This window comes from Gobio gobio, assembly GCF_949357685.1.
Source record: "Gobio gobio genome assembly, chromosome: 1".
Taxonomy (NCBI): Eukaryota; Metazoa; Chordata; class Actinopteri; order Cypriniformes; family Gobionidae; genus Gobio; species Gobio gobio.
In genome coordinates this window covers 44,333,756-44,348,446 of record NC_137097.1, presented here as the reverse complement: position 1 = coordinate 44,348,446, position 14,691 = coordinate 44,333,756, and the positions used below count along the sequence as shown (strand labels likewise).

General features: G+C 48.1%; 1 protein-coding gene across 2 annotated transcripts in view; it reads left to right on the top strand.

Moving 5' to 3' along the window:
- Positions 1-14,691, top strand: part of crhr1 (corticotropin releasing hormone receptor 1) — a 234,492-nt gene that overhangs the window by 104,174 nt on the left and 115,627 nt on the right. The gene's annotated exons all lie outside the window — the stretch shown is intronic.

Here is a 14,691-nt window from a genome sequence, read left to right as displayed (position 1 = left end):
GATGGGAAGCTAAAGAGGAGGATTTTAATTATTAATTATTAAATATATGAGAATATGGATGTGGGACCAGGGGGACAGAGTGAACTCAATGATTAATTATTATATATTTAGAGTTTTATCCTTAAAGGTTCTGTATGTTAGTTTTTGACTGTACTAAATCATAAAAACACCATAATATGTTTGCAGATATTTAGGAAACACATTTAGTTCACATAATCGTTTCTCTGAAAAACAATGCTACAGCCAGTTATTTTACTTTGAAATGTGCGTTCCATGTCGGAATGTCTGTTTTTGTTTTGCTCTGTGTGATAACGCACATAGGCAGTTTACCCAATAGTATTTAGCACCACAGGTTGCCAGTTGGAGGAAAACACAGCGTATTGCTGGCATGGAAACCAGCAAACAAACTTGGTCAGAGATCGCAGATTCTCCCCGACCTAAAACGCATCGGCATCTGTCTAAAAATCAGTATGAACGGAAGCATGACAATTTTCATGACAATGTTGCCAATGAATTGCCACCACTGAGTGTGTAACTCCTTTCAGCATTTGCATTTTATTAACACAGAACAGGCAGATGAACCAATCAATGAGCTTGTGGAAATGAGGCCTGACAGAGAGGTTAAATAGGTGGGCATTAGTTAAATCAATAGCAAACAAGGCAAGATACATATTTCAAATCAATCACATTACAAAATTCTCTTGCATTGCCCAAACAAACTGACATAAAATCCATAATGTTTGTAATATCTAATAACACCACCATGAGGTTTTGTGTCCATTCTGCCAGTAGATTAGAGCAGTGTTTCCCAACTTTTTTTTTGCCACGGCACAGTTTTGAAAAGCAAAAAATATAACACAATTGCACAAACATGCATTGCTTCAAATTGCATATAAAAACTACATATTATATTAAAAGTAGTACTCACATTTAACGCAAATCTTGAGCTTAAATCAGGTAGGAACACAATGGTATGATGTTGTTGGTGATGATAAATTAACAAATTTGCATATAGGCCTGTTGTCGCTTTTGGGCGGAAACAGATGTCGAAGATGGTATTGTGGCTTTATATAGCTATTAAAAAACATTGTGCATTTTTCGTGCCTGACAAAGACCATGGTCAAAATGTTGCGCTATCAATAACATTTGTTTGGAGCTGCTATTTTCAGTGTGCGTTCTTCTTGTTTTTTATATAGCTATGGTCAGACACTTGCACGTGTTATTATAATATTAACATTTTATGAAAATCAAGCAAAAATTTTGTTATGTTATTTACTAAAAAAGCTTGTAAAACATCAACCCTGTTGTGCACAGACAATTGACACACCTCTTTTTTTTCAAGACAAGTTGCACTGTCAGTATATTTGTGTTGCATTGATGTCACCTGAAATAGAAATAAGTAAAATAAGTTATGGGACCTTAAAGACAAATGAAAACATAAAACGGAAATTGAATCACTCAAATATTTATTGAAAACACACACAAATAAATAAAAGCTAAGCATATTTCCTCTGGAAAACAGTTTGTTCAAGTCTTTGGAGTCCTGGAACTCAGGAATAAACATGATAACTTATACAGAACCAAAACTATTTACATTTTTCCAAAAAAAGTCCAGGCGCTTTTGGCCTCTTTGGATTTTGGATATTTACTGGTGCCAAGCCTCAAAACAGTTCCTATCAGGAACTTCTCCTCAAACTTTCTCCTCAAACTTTTTCCTCAAACTTTCTCCACAAAACTACTAAAAACTGCAGCGCGTCTCTCTCTCTCTCTCTCTCTCTCTCTCTCTCTCTCCTCAACACTAGCCGTGCGTCTCTCTATCAACAATAACAGAGCTGTGGTTCGTGCGTAATGACGCACACCAACGTGGATGACGGATCAGCCTGTCATTGGTCAAACCCTCATCCAAAATGGCAGCTAGCATCGCGCTAGCGGCAAAAATGGCGGAAAATGTATAAATTATGGACATCAAGTGGATATATCTTGGATGTAAGCGTTTTGATTTATTGCTGAACAACTCCAAAAAGATGCACATGTTCCAGGCTGGATAGAAAACCTTCTGAAAAGGCTACAAAGACACCAAAGACACCCCCGTGATGGCTAGCTCGTTAGCTTTCTGCTGGAAAAAACGGTAAGAAAATCGATTAAAGTTTCATGAAATAATATAGATATTTATCGGAGGTGCCGTGTGACGTCGTGGGCGATGCCGTCGGGCTCTGAGGGTTAAGAGGTCTTTGACCAGCTAACGACAGATATATTTTTTCTGTCACTGGAACAGCCGCATCTGCATTGCATTACATTTTAATTACAGGATATAAAGTTTATTGTCGCTTTATGGCCGCTCAGTTTTTTTGTTGAAATCTCAAGATCAAAATCTCATGATACAAAAGATGAAGCTATGCACAAGATATTTAAAACAGTACATTTGCTTCAAATTGACGGCAAATACCAGACTAAGACCACTCTTCAAAAACAAAAATTTTGTGGACATAGTGTTTCTTGAGTAAAGAAAACACTGTACTTACTCAAACATCAATGCTCTATTTACCCTTGCATTACAAGTCAAGTCAAGTCAAATCAACTTTATTTATAAAGCGCTTTTAACAAAGAAGATTGTTTCAAAGCAGCTTCACAGTGTTAAACAGGAAAATAATGCAACAGAATTTTATTCAGCCGTATAGACGTTCTGGAGAAAACGGCTCGGGTTATGTCCATAACCCTTGTTCCCTGAGAAAGGGAACGAGCACTGCGTCGGAACGACGAATTTGGGGACGCTCCCTAAGCAACAGCATATCTGAAGTCTGAATGAAACTATTCCAATCCTGATTGGTGTTGCGTCATGACGTAACTGTGACGGCATACCCGGAAGATACATAAGGGGGGCCGGCGCATAGTAACGGCAATTATCACGATGAAGCATGCGCTCCAGGCGTGCCGAGGTGTGGCGACGAGACGCAGTGCTCGTTCCCTTTCTCAGGGAACAAGGGTTATAGACATTACCCGAGCTGTTCCCTTTCGAGGGAACTCGCACTGCGTCGGAACGACGAATTTGGGGAATGAGTACCCACTAGGCCACACCGAGGGTCACACCTGCCCTAGTGTGAAGCTGGAGACCAGGCACAACTAGGACTGGAGCACCCTAGCGCCGGGCGTCGTAGGGAGGTGCAAGCTATAAAACCTTATAAAAGTGTGTGGGGTAGCCCACCCAGCCGCCTCGCAGATATCCTGCATAGGGACTCCGGAAAGGAGGGCCACTGAAGAGGCCATGCCTCTGGTGGAGTGAGCCCTCACAGCCATAGGTGAAGGCAAATTGCGCACATGGTAGGCCGTGGCTATTGCCTGGACAATCCAGTTGCTGATTGTCTGAGTGGATGTAGACAGCCCTTTCTTGGGTGAACCAAAGCACACTAATAGCTGTTCTGATCTCCTCCACTGTGCAGACTTCTCCAAATATATTTTTAGGGCTCTGACCGGCCAGAGCAGGTGAAGTCTCCCTTCTTCCGCCGTCACGTAAGGCGGAGGATGGAATGCCTGAAGAACCAAAGACATGGCCACACTAGATGGCACCTTAGGCACATAGCCCGGCCTAGGATGTAAGATGGCCTTAATTCCGCCAGGGGCAAACTCCAGGCAAGTCGGTGTTACCGCCAAGGCCTGGAGGTCCCCCACTCTCTTCAGAGAAGTGATAGCTAGGAGAAAGGTCACCTTAAGGGTCAGGTTCTTGGCTTCAGCCGACTCCAGTGGCTCAAAGGGGGTCTCAGCCAACCCTTCAAGTACCACTGCCAGATCCCAAGTTGGAACTCTGGAACGAGCCGCAGGCCTCATCCTCCGAGCCCCACGGAGGAACCGTACAACCAACTGGTGCCTACTCAAAGGCCCGTCACCCACAGGTGTGTGGAAAGCTCCAGTGGCAGCCATGTACACCTTGAGTGTGGACGGGGTAAGACCCGCAGAGAAGCAATTTTGGAGGAACTCCAGCATTGAAGCCACAGGGCAGTTAACTGGGTCCACCTCACGCCCCCTGCACCGAGTGAACTTCACCTGCACCTCACATTCCACTTGAGGCTGTACAGTCTCCTCGTAGACGGAGCCCTGGAACTGAGCAAGGTCTCGATCACATCTGCCGGCAGGCCAGCCTCTAGGTACCTGACCCCCTCAGGGGCCAGACCCAAAGGTTCCAAATTTCCGGCCGGGGGTGAAATATCGTGCCCCCCGCCTGAGACAGAAGATCCCTCCTTAGAGAGACCTGCCACGGAGGACCTGCCAGCAGAGCTATGATATCTAAGAACCAAACTCGAGTCGGCCAACGAGGTGCCACCAGCAGCAGGCTGACACCTTGCCGACGGACCCTCTCCAGGACTCCCGGGAGCAGAGCGATCGGGGGAAACGCGTACATACGCAGCCTCGGCCACGTCTGAACCATGGCATCCAACCCCAGCATCGTTGTCAAGTCCCATACAATCCCCAGGAACGTGGTCCTCTGGGAAGGCGTCAACACACTCCTTTTCGTGTAGAGTCTCAGCCCCAAGCACTGTATGTGAGCCAGAATGACATCTCGATGCCGAACTGCCACCTCGTACGACTGGGCCAATATGAGCCAGTCGTCGATATAATTCAGCACACGTATGCCCTGCAGTCTCAATTGAGCCAGAGCTGCATTCATGCACTTCGTGAACGTGCGTGGGGAAAGAGTTAGGCCGAAGGGAAGCACTCAATATTGGTACGCCTCGCCCCCGAAAGCGAACCTCAAGAACTTCCTGTGACATGGAAGGATGGATATATGGAAGTATGCGTCCTTCAGATCTATCGTGACGAACCAGTCCTTGGACTGGATCTGACTCACGATAATGGGAATGGTGAGCATTTTGAACCTGAACCTCCTCAGAGACAGATTCAAATACCTCAGATCTAGATTAGGACGCAACCCTACATCCTTTTTGGGAACTATAAAGTACCGGCTGTAGAACCTGGACTCCCTCTCTGGCGGAGGAACACGCTCCACAGCCTCCTTTGCCAGCAAGGATTTTACTTCTTGTTCCATTACCCGAACCTGCTCTGGTACCACTGCAGTCCACGTCACCCCGTTGAATTTTGGAGGAGGGTGACCGAACTGCAGTCTGTAACCTTTCTCTACAGTACGCAGGACCCATGTAGAAATATTCGGAAGGCATTTCCATGCGCCGAGATTATCTACTAATGGAACCAGCCTCTCGAGGCTGGCCTCGGGTGTTACACGAGCCTCGTTCCCAACCCACTGAAGCGGCTGACCGGCAGGAAGTAGTTGTGAGCGATTTTCGGTGTGCGGACGCGTGAGCTGCCCAGCTGCAGGTCTTTCCAGAGGCGACTGGAGCAGCGTGCGTTTGCAGGAAATTGATGTGGCCCGAAGCGTTTGTGATGGAGGGATTACCACATCGATTTCCCCAGAGCGCCGCGGAGGAAGCAACCTCGGTTGCCCCTACGCGGGGGGGCCCACTCTTAGAAGCCCAGCCAAAGCTAGGACTTCTTCCCAGCAACCTTCTTAGCCTGAAGGACGTTCCTCAGATCGGGGGCGCGGAAGACTGATGGTGAGAACGCTGCCTCTGTTGCCAAGCTCCCGGAGGGGCTCTAGAGGCGACGCTGTCTTTCTGCACCTGCCGGTGCGAGGAGCTGGCGGACGGATAAGGCTGCCCGCTGGGGGTTATTATATAAGGCTGCTGACTGTTTTTTCGCCTCCTGAAATCTGTCGACGACGGTATTAATGGTGTCGCCGAACAGACCAGAAGGCGAAATCAGGGAGTCTAGGAGGAAGGTTTTATCCTTCTCCTTCATCCCCGATAAATTCAGCCACATGTGTCTCTCCACAGTCACCATGGAAGCCATGGAGCGGTCAATAACACGGGCCGTCTCCTTGGTGATGTGGAGAGACAAATCAGCAGCCTTCCGGAGCTCCAGTATATCCTCCGGAGAGGGAACCTCGCCCTCATCAAGCTCTTTTAGGAGGTTGGCCTGGTAGGCTTGCAATGTAGATAGTGTATGCAGGGTACTACCAGCCCGCCCAGCCGCCATATAAGCTCTGCCCACCAATGATGATGTGTCCCGGCAGGGTTTGGTGGGCAACGCCGGGGCTTTAAGGGACGATGCAGATTCGGGCGAAAGATAGCTCGCGAGAGCTTCCTCCACCCGAGGCATCGTCCCATAGCCAGCCTCGCGTGCCCCCAGCACGTTGGCAAAATCCAACACTGGGGGATTGGAAACTCGCGCTGAATAAGGCTTCTTCCACGATTTGCACAACTCGTTATGCAAATCAGGGAAGAATGGCAAGCCCCGGCGAGGTTATTGAACCCGGCGAGTCAGAAAGCGATCATCCAGCCTGCTGGGTGGCTGGATTTCCTGCATTTCCTGTGTCCACTCGATATTTAATTTAGCCACTGCACGGGTCAATACCTCTACCAGCTCCTCTTGAGTGGGTGGATGAAGTGGTGACACACTTAGTGCTTCACCACCCGCCTCGATGTCAAACTCATCCGGTTCCTCATCCGAAGGATGGCGCTTGTTACAGTATAGTGTCCCAATCACTATACTGGGGTGTTAGGACCCACACAGACCACAGGGTGAGCACCCCCTGCTGGCCTCACTAACACCTCTACCAGCAGCTACCTGGTTTTCCCAGTTGGTCTCCCATCCAGGTAACCAGGCTCAGCCCTGCTTAGCTTCAGTGGGAAACCAGTATTGGGCTGCAGGGTGATATGAGTGCTGGACAAGTCCCTTTGTGAACCCCATGATCTGCGACGCCGAGCCGCTTCAGCGACCGCGGGTCCAGAACCATGGGGCTCACGAGGCTGACCGGCCTCATCGAACACGGCCAGCCGAGAACGAAGCAGCCTGAGTGTCAGCTTTTCACAATGCTCACAGGCGGCTCCCTCGCATGCTGAACACCCAGGCACTCCACACCAAGCAAGTGTGTGTTCGAGCCCGACATGAAATGAGGACACGGATGCACACACTGCTTAAACTCTCTTTGAGTCGCCATTCACACACTTTGACTTTCTTTCTTTGACAGACAACAATAAATAGACAGACAATTTTGACAGAGAGTGCTATGCTGAAGAGCGATAACTGCCGTTACTATACTACCTTATGTATCTTCCGGGTATGCCGTCACAGTTACGTCATGACGCAACACCAATCAGGATTGGAATAGTTTCATTGGCCCTCATTTATCAATCTTGCGTAGAAACGGACGTATATGTTGCCGTAAGATTATGCTTACACTCCTCTCACCGCCTGATTTATGAAGCTGTGCGCACCTCTGAAATCCAGGTGTACGCAAAACCTGCCCTTGATAAATGCCGCGGCTGAAAAGGGACCTCAGGCGCTTCTGACTCCACAAAACGAGATGGCGGGCGAGTTGAGACATACGGTGGGAGCGTAGACCGCCCTGGTGGTTGATGTACGCTACTACGGCCATGTTGTCTGTCCTGACTAGTACATGTTGACCCCTCAGCAACGCTCGGAAGCGGTGCAGGGCGAACCGTACTGCCAGTAACTCGAGGCAATTGACATGCAGAAGGCGCTGGGGTCCTGTCCAGGAGCCCGCGGCTGCTTGTCCATTGCACATGGCACCCCAGCCCGTGGATGATGCCTCTGTTGTCACAACAACATGCCTGGAAGCTCGTTCTAAGGACACTCCGGTCCGTAGAAAACTGAGGTTCGACCACGGGGTGAGTGTCTGTAAGCAGGCCCGAGTCACTTGTACCCGGAGCGTGCCAGACCGCCATGCCCATCTCGGGACTCGATCGCGTAGCCAGTGCTGAAGCGGTCTCATATGAAGCAATCCGAGCTGCGTTACCGCGGCTGCAGATGCCATATGCCTCAGGAGCCTCTGAAACAGTTTCAGTGGAACCGCACTCTTGCCCTCGATTTGACGAAGGGAAGTCAGCAGAGACTGCGCGCGCGCTCGAAAGCTGCGCGCACATGGCGACCGAGTCGATATCCATACCGAGAAAAGAGATCCTCTGCGCGGGGCAAAGTTTGCTCTTCTCCCAGTTGACCCGAAGGCCCAGACGGGCTAGGTGATGGAGCACCAAATCTCTGTGTCCGCAAACCTGCTCTCGAGAGTGACCCAGTATGAGCCAGTCGTCGAGGTAATTCAGGATGCGGACCCCGTGCTGCCGAAGGGGCGCAAGGGCTGCCTCGGCAATCTTCGTAAAGACGCGAGGGGACAGAGATGGCCCGAATGGTAGAACTGCGTACTGATATGCCCGCCCCTCGAAAGCAAACCGTAGGAACGGTCTGTGTCGAGGCAAAATGGAGACATGGAAGTAGGCGTCCTTCAGGTCGATCGCTGCAAACCAATCGTGTGGACGAACGCATTCGAAAAGGCGTTTCGCTGTCAACATCTTGAACGGAAACCGGTGAAGGTAACGGTTCAAGACGCGCAGGTCCAGGATTGGCCGTAGCCCACCGGTCTTTTTGGGTACAATGAAGTACGGCCTGTAAAACCCGTAATTCATCTCGGCTGGAGGGACAGGTTCGATCGCACCCTTCGCCAGTAGGGTGGCAATCTCCGCTCGCATGACGGGGGCGTTGGCCCCGATCATGGTGGAACGGACTCCCCGGAAGCAGGGAGGAACCTGCGCGAACTGAATCGCGTAGCCGCGCCTGACGGTCCGCGCGACCCAGCGGGACAGCCCTGGAAGCTGAAGCCAGACATCCAGAAACTGCACCAGCGGGGTCATACGGAGTACAGACGTACCCGGTGTGGGCTTGCAGCGATGCAGCGTCACCGGCCCGGACAAGGGAGGCTGTGGGGCGTCCCGGTGCGGGGGCACGGTTGACAGCTGCGTCCTGACAGAGGAGACCAGGGAAGGACGCACGTTCCACTGGGGTCTGCTCTGCCAGGAGGCTGGCGACAGAGTGGGATGCGAGTGGCGGGACCCGTGGGTGGCGCGCACCGTCATCACCGGACTCTGTGGGCTCAGGGATGGGAGTGTTAATTCTTTCTTTGACCAAAATAGGGTGCTGCTGACCCGGGGGCCAGCAGCTGAACAAAGGATTCTCCCCCGGCCCTCCACCGGGGGAAGGAGTGGTCCTGCTACCATCTCCTCGAAAGAATTTCCCATCCCTGAGCCGTCCGTCTCAGGAGCGCCGCTTGGCCTGGCGTTTAGCGGGGCGCGGGGCGGCCTGAGGGGACTTGGACGCCTTCCTACGGCTTCCTCCACGACCCGGCCCGGGTGAAGGCTGCTGCTTGGACCGGGTGGGAGGGGCGGGAGCCTTAGGAGGGCGTCCTCGGCGTGGAGCAGACTGAGGCGACTGTGCCGGCGGCTGGGTGGAGGCAGCAGCTGGCCGCCGGGGCAGTACGTGTTTGATAGCCTCAGTCTGCTTCTGGGCGATTGAGAACTGTTGGGCAAAGTCCTCAACCGCCCCGCCGAAGAGGCCGGCCTGGGATATGGGGGCATCGAGGAACCGGGTCCGCTCGGTGTCCCGCATATCGGCCAGGTTCAGCCACAGGTGACGCTCCTGGACCACATTTGTGGACATCACTTGACCCAGGGAGCGTGCGGTCACCTTCGTCGCCCGGAGAGCGAGGTCGGTGGCGACACGCAGCTCATTTAAGAGCCCCGGATCAACTCCGGCCTCGTGCATGTCCTTGAGGATCCTGGCCTGGTAGACCTGAAGGATCGCCATGGCATGCAGCGAAGCGGCAGCCTGCCCCGCGGCTCTGTGCGATTTCGCCACCAAGGTTGATGTGAATCGACAGGCTTTGGAGGGGTGCTTAGGATCACCACGCCAGGTTGAAGCGCTCTGAGGACACAGTTGCATTGCAACAGAACGTTCAACTGGAGGGACCCCAGTGTACCCTTTAGCTGCCGCCCCATCGAGGACGGAGAAGGCGAAGGAAGTCGCCGAACGGTCACGGGAAGACAACGGGGACTTCCAGGACTGCGCGAGTTCCTCATGCAGCTCGGGAAAGAAAGGCATTGGGGGCGGGGACTGACTGTTGTCAGCGCGGGCTCCCAAAAACCAATCGTCGAGCCTTGAGCGTTCGGGACAGGGTGGAGGGTTCCACTCTATCCCTAGGCTCGCGGCTGCCCGAGACAACATGGCTGTCAGCTCTGGGTCCGACTCGGGCAATGCTGGCGCGCCCGAAGGCGGCAGCACAGCCGAGTCATCATCCTCAGAGGACTCGAGCCCACCTTGTGATGCGGTGATCGACATCGCATCTTCCTCTGGAGCGCCAAACGAGACACGCGGGGGGGCCGGAGCCGGCCCCGTGATCTGCGTCTGAACGCTCGCGGGTTGCAGTGTGCAAGACGGGGGTGTGGCCCGAGGCATGAGCGTCGGGGCTTTGTTCCACACCGTAACCGTCAGGTCACCCTGACCACCAGCCGAATTACTGGGCCTCTGGGACTCAGTAGATCGGGGTGTGGTAGAGGGGACTCCCACTTCTGTACGAAGGTCATGGAGTCTTGACCGCAACACCGCGATGGTCATGTTCCCGCAGTGGGAACATGACTCATCCACAAACGCTGCCTGGGCATGTTGAAAGCCCAAACATACCAGGCAGTGTGTGTGTCCATCAGAGGGAGATAACGACCGACCACACCCAGAAGTACACGGACGAGACATCCTGAAAAGGACGCGTCACGTGTAAGCTCTTTTAGGAGAGGAAGCCTCGCAGAGAACGCCGAAGCGCCCAGGGACCACACACCAGCTGTCTAGCGGACCACTGCGCAGATCAGCAGGCAGGCAGTATGATGATCACTGGAACGCGCCGTAACACCAACGCCTCTGGAAAGCTGTTCGTCTCGAAAAGCTGTCGAAGACTCAGATCAGGCTTGAAGGAGTGAAGAGATCCTCTTGGCTCCAAAGCAGAAACATAATGCGATGTTGCCAGCGTACTTCCTTATATACCCACGAGGTGGGGCGGAGTTACGCATGCAAATTCCGCATGCCCATGGCATTGGCACTGCCATTGGGCGCTGTTGAATACTCGAAGATAATTGGCTTCTAAGCGAAACCCCCATTCGTTAGTCACTAACGTACGTCGTAGTGACTGAACGAAAGGGAACTGCATTTGACATTGTACTTGCGTGTTCACACACCTCTTTAATGTTAATTTTTGTGATCTCCGACTGGCGAAGTCGAACATCATTAGTGCCAACGTGAATAATAATCTTAGAGAAATTATGATTAGCTTTAGTCAGCACTTTTAAATTTGCTTTGATGTCAGGCGCTTACAAACAAACAAACAAACAAACAAACAAGAAGAGATCTCCAAACTGTGCGCAGAAGCAGTTTGAGGAGCAACTAGTTTAGTCACAACCTCTTTTAAACACAATCGTTCCTGCTCTTTAATGGCAAATTGCAAATTCTCTCTCTCTCACACACACACACACACACTTTGAATATGGTAAACATTTGACACGGTAAACATCACTGGCAAAAAAAAGTTTGGTTATTCTGTTTTGACATGTTATTTAGACGCTGAGACTACACACACAACTTCTTAGGGTTACGTATGTAACCCCATTTTCCAGAAAAAGGAACGAGACAATGTGTCAGTTGCTGACGCACAGTAAGGAAAATAATGTGGATAATAAATAAGGATAATAAAGTGCATTATTACAATTGACTTTAACATTGAATTATCAAATTCAAAAGACTACCATTAAGGTCCACCACATCCAGTAGTGGTTTGTTGGGGAACATTTGTGGGGGAAAATATAGTCTCAGTAATGTGAGAAAATAAGAAAAACAGGCTGTGGAAATGGTTAAACAGATTTTGAAAAGTAATTTTTAAAAAATATATATTTTATTTAGTTGAAATTACTTTGTTAGATGGAAGACAGTAATACCATTTTGATTACAAAGTGGGAAAACCCAGAATTTAAGCAATTACACACATGTACGCTGGATGTTTTTATCTTTTAATTCTAATTATCTGGAGCTAGCAACAGATGTCTTTTATGTAGGACATAGAATTCAATGAATGTGTCAGAAACTACAGAGTCTGCTTAATACTACACATCTACTGATCTAGCAGGTATAATGCTGTAGATTGACTATACTGTAGAGACAATATGATTGTAAGTTGTAACCAATGAACATTACTGAATAGTTTTGCAACAAAAAAAAAAAACATGTGCTAAACAAAACCATTTACAAGATATACTGGTAACACTTTACAATAAGGTTCATTAGTTAACATTAGTTAACTACATTATTTAACATGAACTAATAATGAACTGCACTTATAAACCATTTATTTATCTTTGTTAATGTTAATTTCAACATTTACCAATGCATTATTAAAATCTGGCTAACATTAGTTAATGCACTGTGAACTAACATGAACAAACCATGAACAGCTGGATTTTTATGAATTAACGTTAACAAAGATTAACTAATGCTGAACAGAGGTTCTGTCCATGGTTAGTTCATGTTAACTAGTGCATTAACTAATGTTAACTAATACAACCTTATTGTAAAGTGTTACTGATATACTTTAGTCTTTAGTTATTCAAATAAATATGGTCTAGAAACAAGCATGTATATCTGTGCATTAGAAAACATCACCGATTAAAAGCAATAGATTATATGTTTTGTTCAAATCCTTAGTAAAATACTTTTAATTTCAGCTTCACGTTTCTTTGTATTTGCAGTTTGACCAAGTGTGTGGATTCCTTTTATGTTTTTTTTTTCAACACATGCAATTACTGTTTACTATTTGTTTGTTTTTTTTTCACTCAAAAATTTTATTTTTGTTTTTATTTGAATAGATGAAGTAGGCACTGATTGCAGTTCATTATAGAAAATGGAATACTTTTAGGAATAACCTTCCACACTAAATCAGAATAATAGTGTGCATGTTTGTTAAATTTATGATCAGTGGTGCTCAATTATGCTCCTGGAGATCCATCTTCCTGTAAAATTAACTCTAATCGAATGCACCTGAGCCATTTAATCAAGCTCTCAGCCCAAAATTGCTCCCTAGTTAGGACATCTGGGCCCGTATGTATAAAACTTCTCAGATATGGTCTTAAGAATAGTCTTAAGCTTTGACTTAAGTGTCAAAAAAATCTTAGTAAAAAGTAGGACTTGTCTAAGAGTAGGAGACTTTTATGAAGGAGCTAAAAGCAACTTTCAGTAAAGTTCTGATTCTAATGAAGAGTGCCACCTCTGATTCTGAGGTGGCACTTAAGTGTTGCAAACTAAGGACTACAGTGATGTCAATGCAAAATGGCCGCCCTCAAGGACTGAATCAGCCAATAGTGAGCCTGCAAGGGTGAAGTCATAACAGCAAAACGCAATCATTTAATGTATTTATAATAAAATTATGTAATTAAGACACTGAGGGCCCTATTTTAACGATCTGAAACGCAAGTGTCAACGCGCGAAGCGCAAGTACCTTTGTGGGCGGGTCTCGGCGCTGTTGCTATTTTCCCGGCGGGATAAATGGCTCTTGCGCCCGGCGCAAATCTAAAATGGGTTGGTCTGAAGTAGCTTCATTATTCATAGGTGTGGTTTGGGCGTAACGAGTAACGATCCGAGCGTCATCCAACATTCCCTTTAAAAGCAGGTGCGCAAGTTCCATTATGGATTGCTATTATTATGGCGTATACCAGGCGCACGCCAGGAGCGGTTCACAGCCGAGGAGACTGATGTGCTTGTAAGAGCAGTGAAAGACAGAGAAGTGAAGTTGTAATGTTGTACATTATGGTAAAGGTGATTTCACAGTCTTTTTTTTTCAGTCTTTCAGTTTTTTCAGTTTTTCAGTCGATTTTTTTTCCTGGTTCTTGACGGACAAACCAATTTGTCAGATGTCCTTATATACATATATGTCTTGCCACTATTGGGCAAACAGGTCTTATCCTTAATTATTACAATTAGCCTGAATCATTTGTAAGCTAGATTTATGCCTATTTTTTCACATCTTCGTGGCACACCACAATGATTTCCGTCATCTCATGTGTTAATATTTTTTTAGTGTAACAATTTATGATTTGCAAAAATAACTGTTGCATCTGTGTAGGTTACATGAGCAAAGTGTATGCGCGTTGTGCACGCTATACATTATGGTCAAGCATGCGCCCTTAAAATAGCATAATGAACAACGCGCAACGCGCCACTGACTTTAGACTAGGTTTTTTCTGGTCAGTGGCGCAATTGTTTAATGGAACAGCAAAATAGCACCAGGGATTGTTTGCGCCGGAACACGCCTCCTTTTTTGTGCTGAACCGCCCAGGTAGCGCAAGTTCATTCACTAGTTTAGCGACGTGATTCTGAGGAGGGAAAAGCGCGCCTTGCGCGGGTGCAAAATAGGAATGACACATGCGTCGGTGTACAAAGTCAATTGCGCTGGGTGCAAGATAGGGCCCTGAAACTTTGATATTTACATTTATTTAAAAACAATGCTTTGCATTGTGCAAAATTATCATTAATTAGTATTGATGCTGTGGGATCCTTTTTTATTGATATATGACGACTCATTTACAGTCGGAGCAAGGATGTGAACACGAGTTTCATCAATGGCTCCAACAACTCCAGGGAAGCCCGAAATCCTCATAAAAGTAGCTTGATTTTGCGGCATGGTTTGAATGTTAGTTGGGAAGTCAATGAACTGCCATACAATAGTGGTCAAAAGTGATGCCCGGCCAAGGAAAATGTACATCTTCACATTTTATTCAAATATTGTAAAAAAATGTGTTAAAG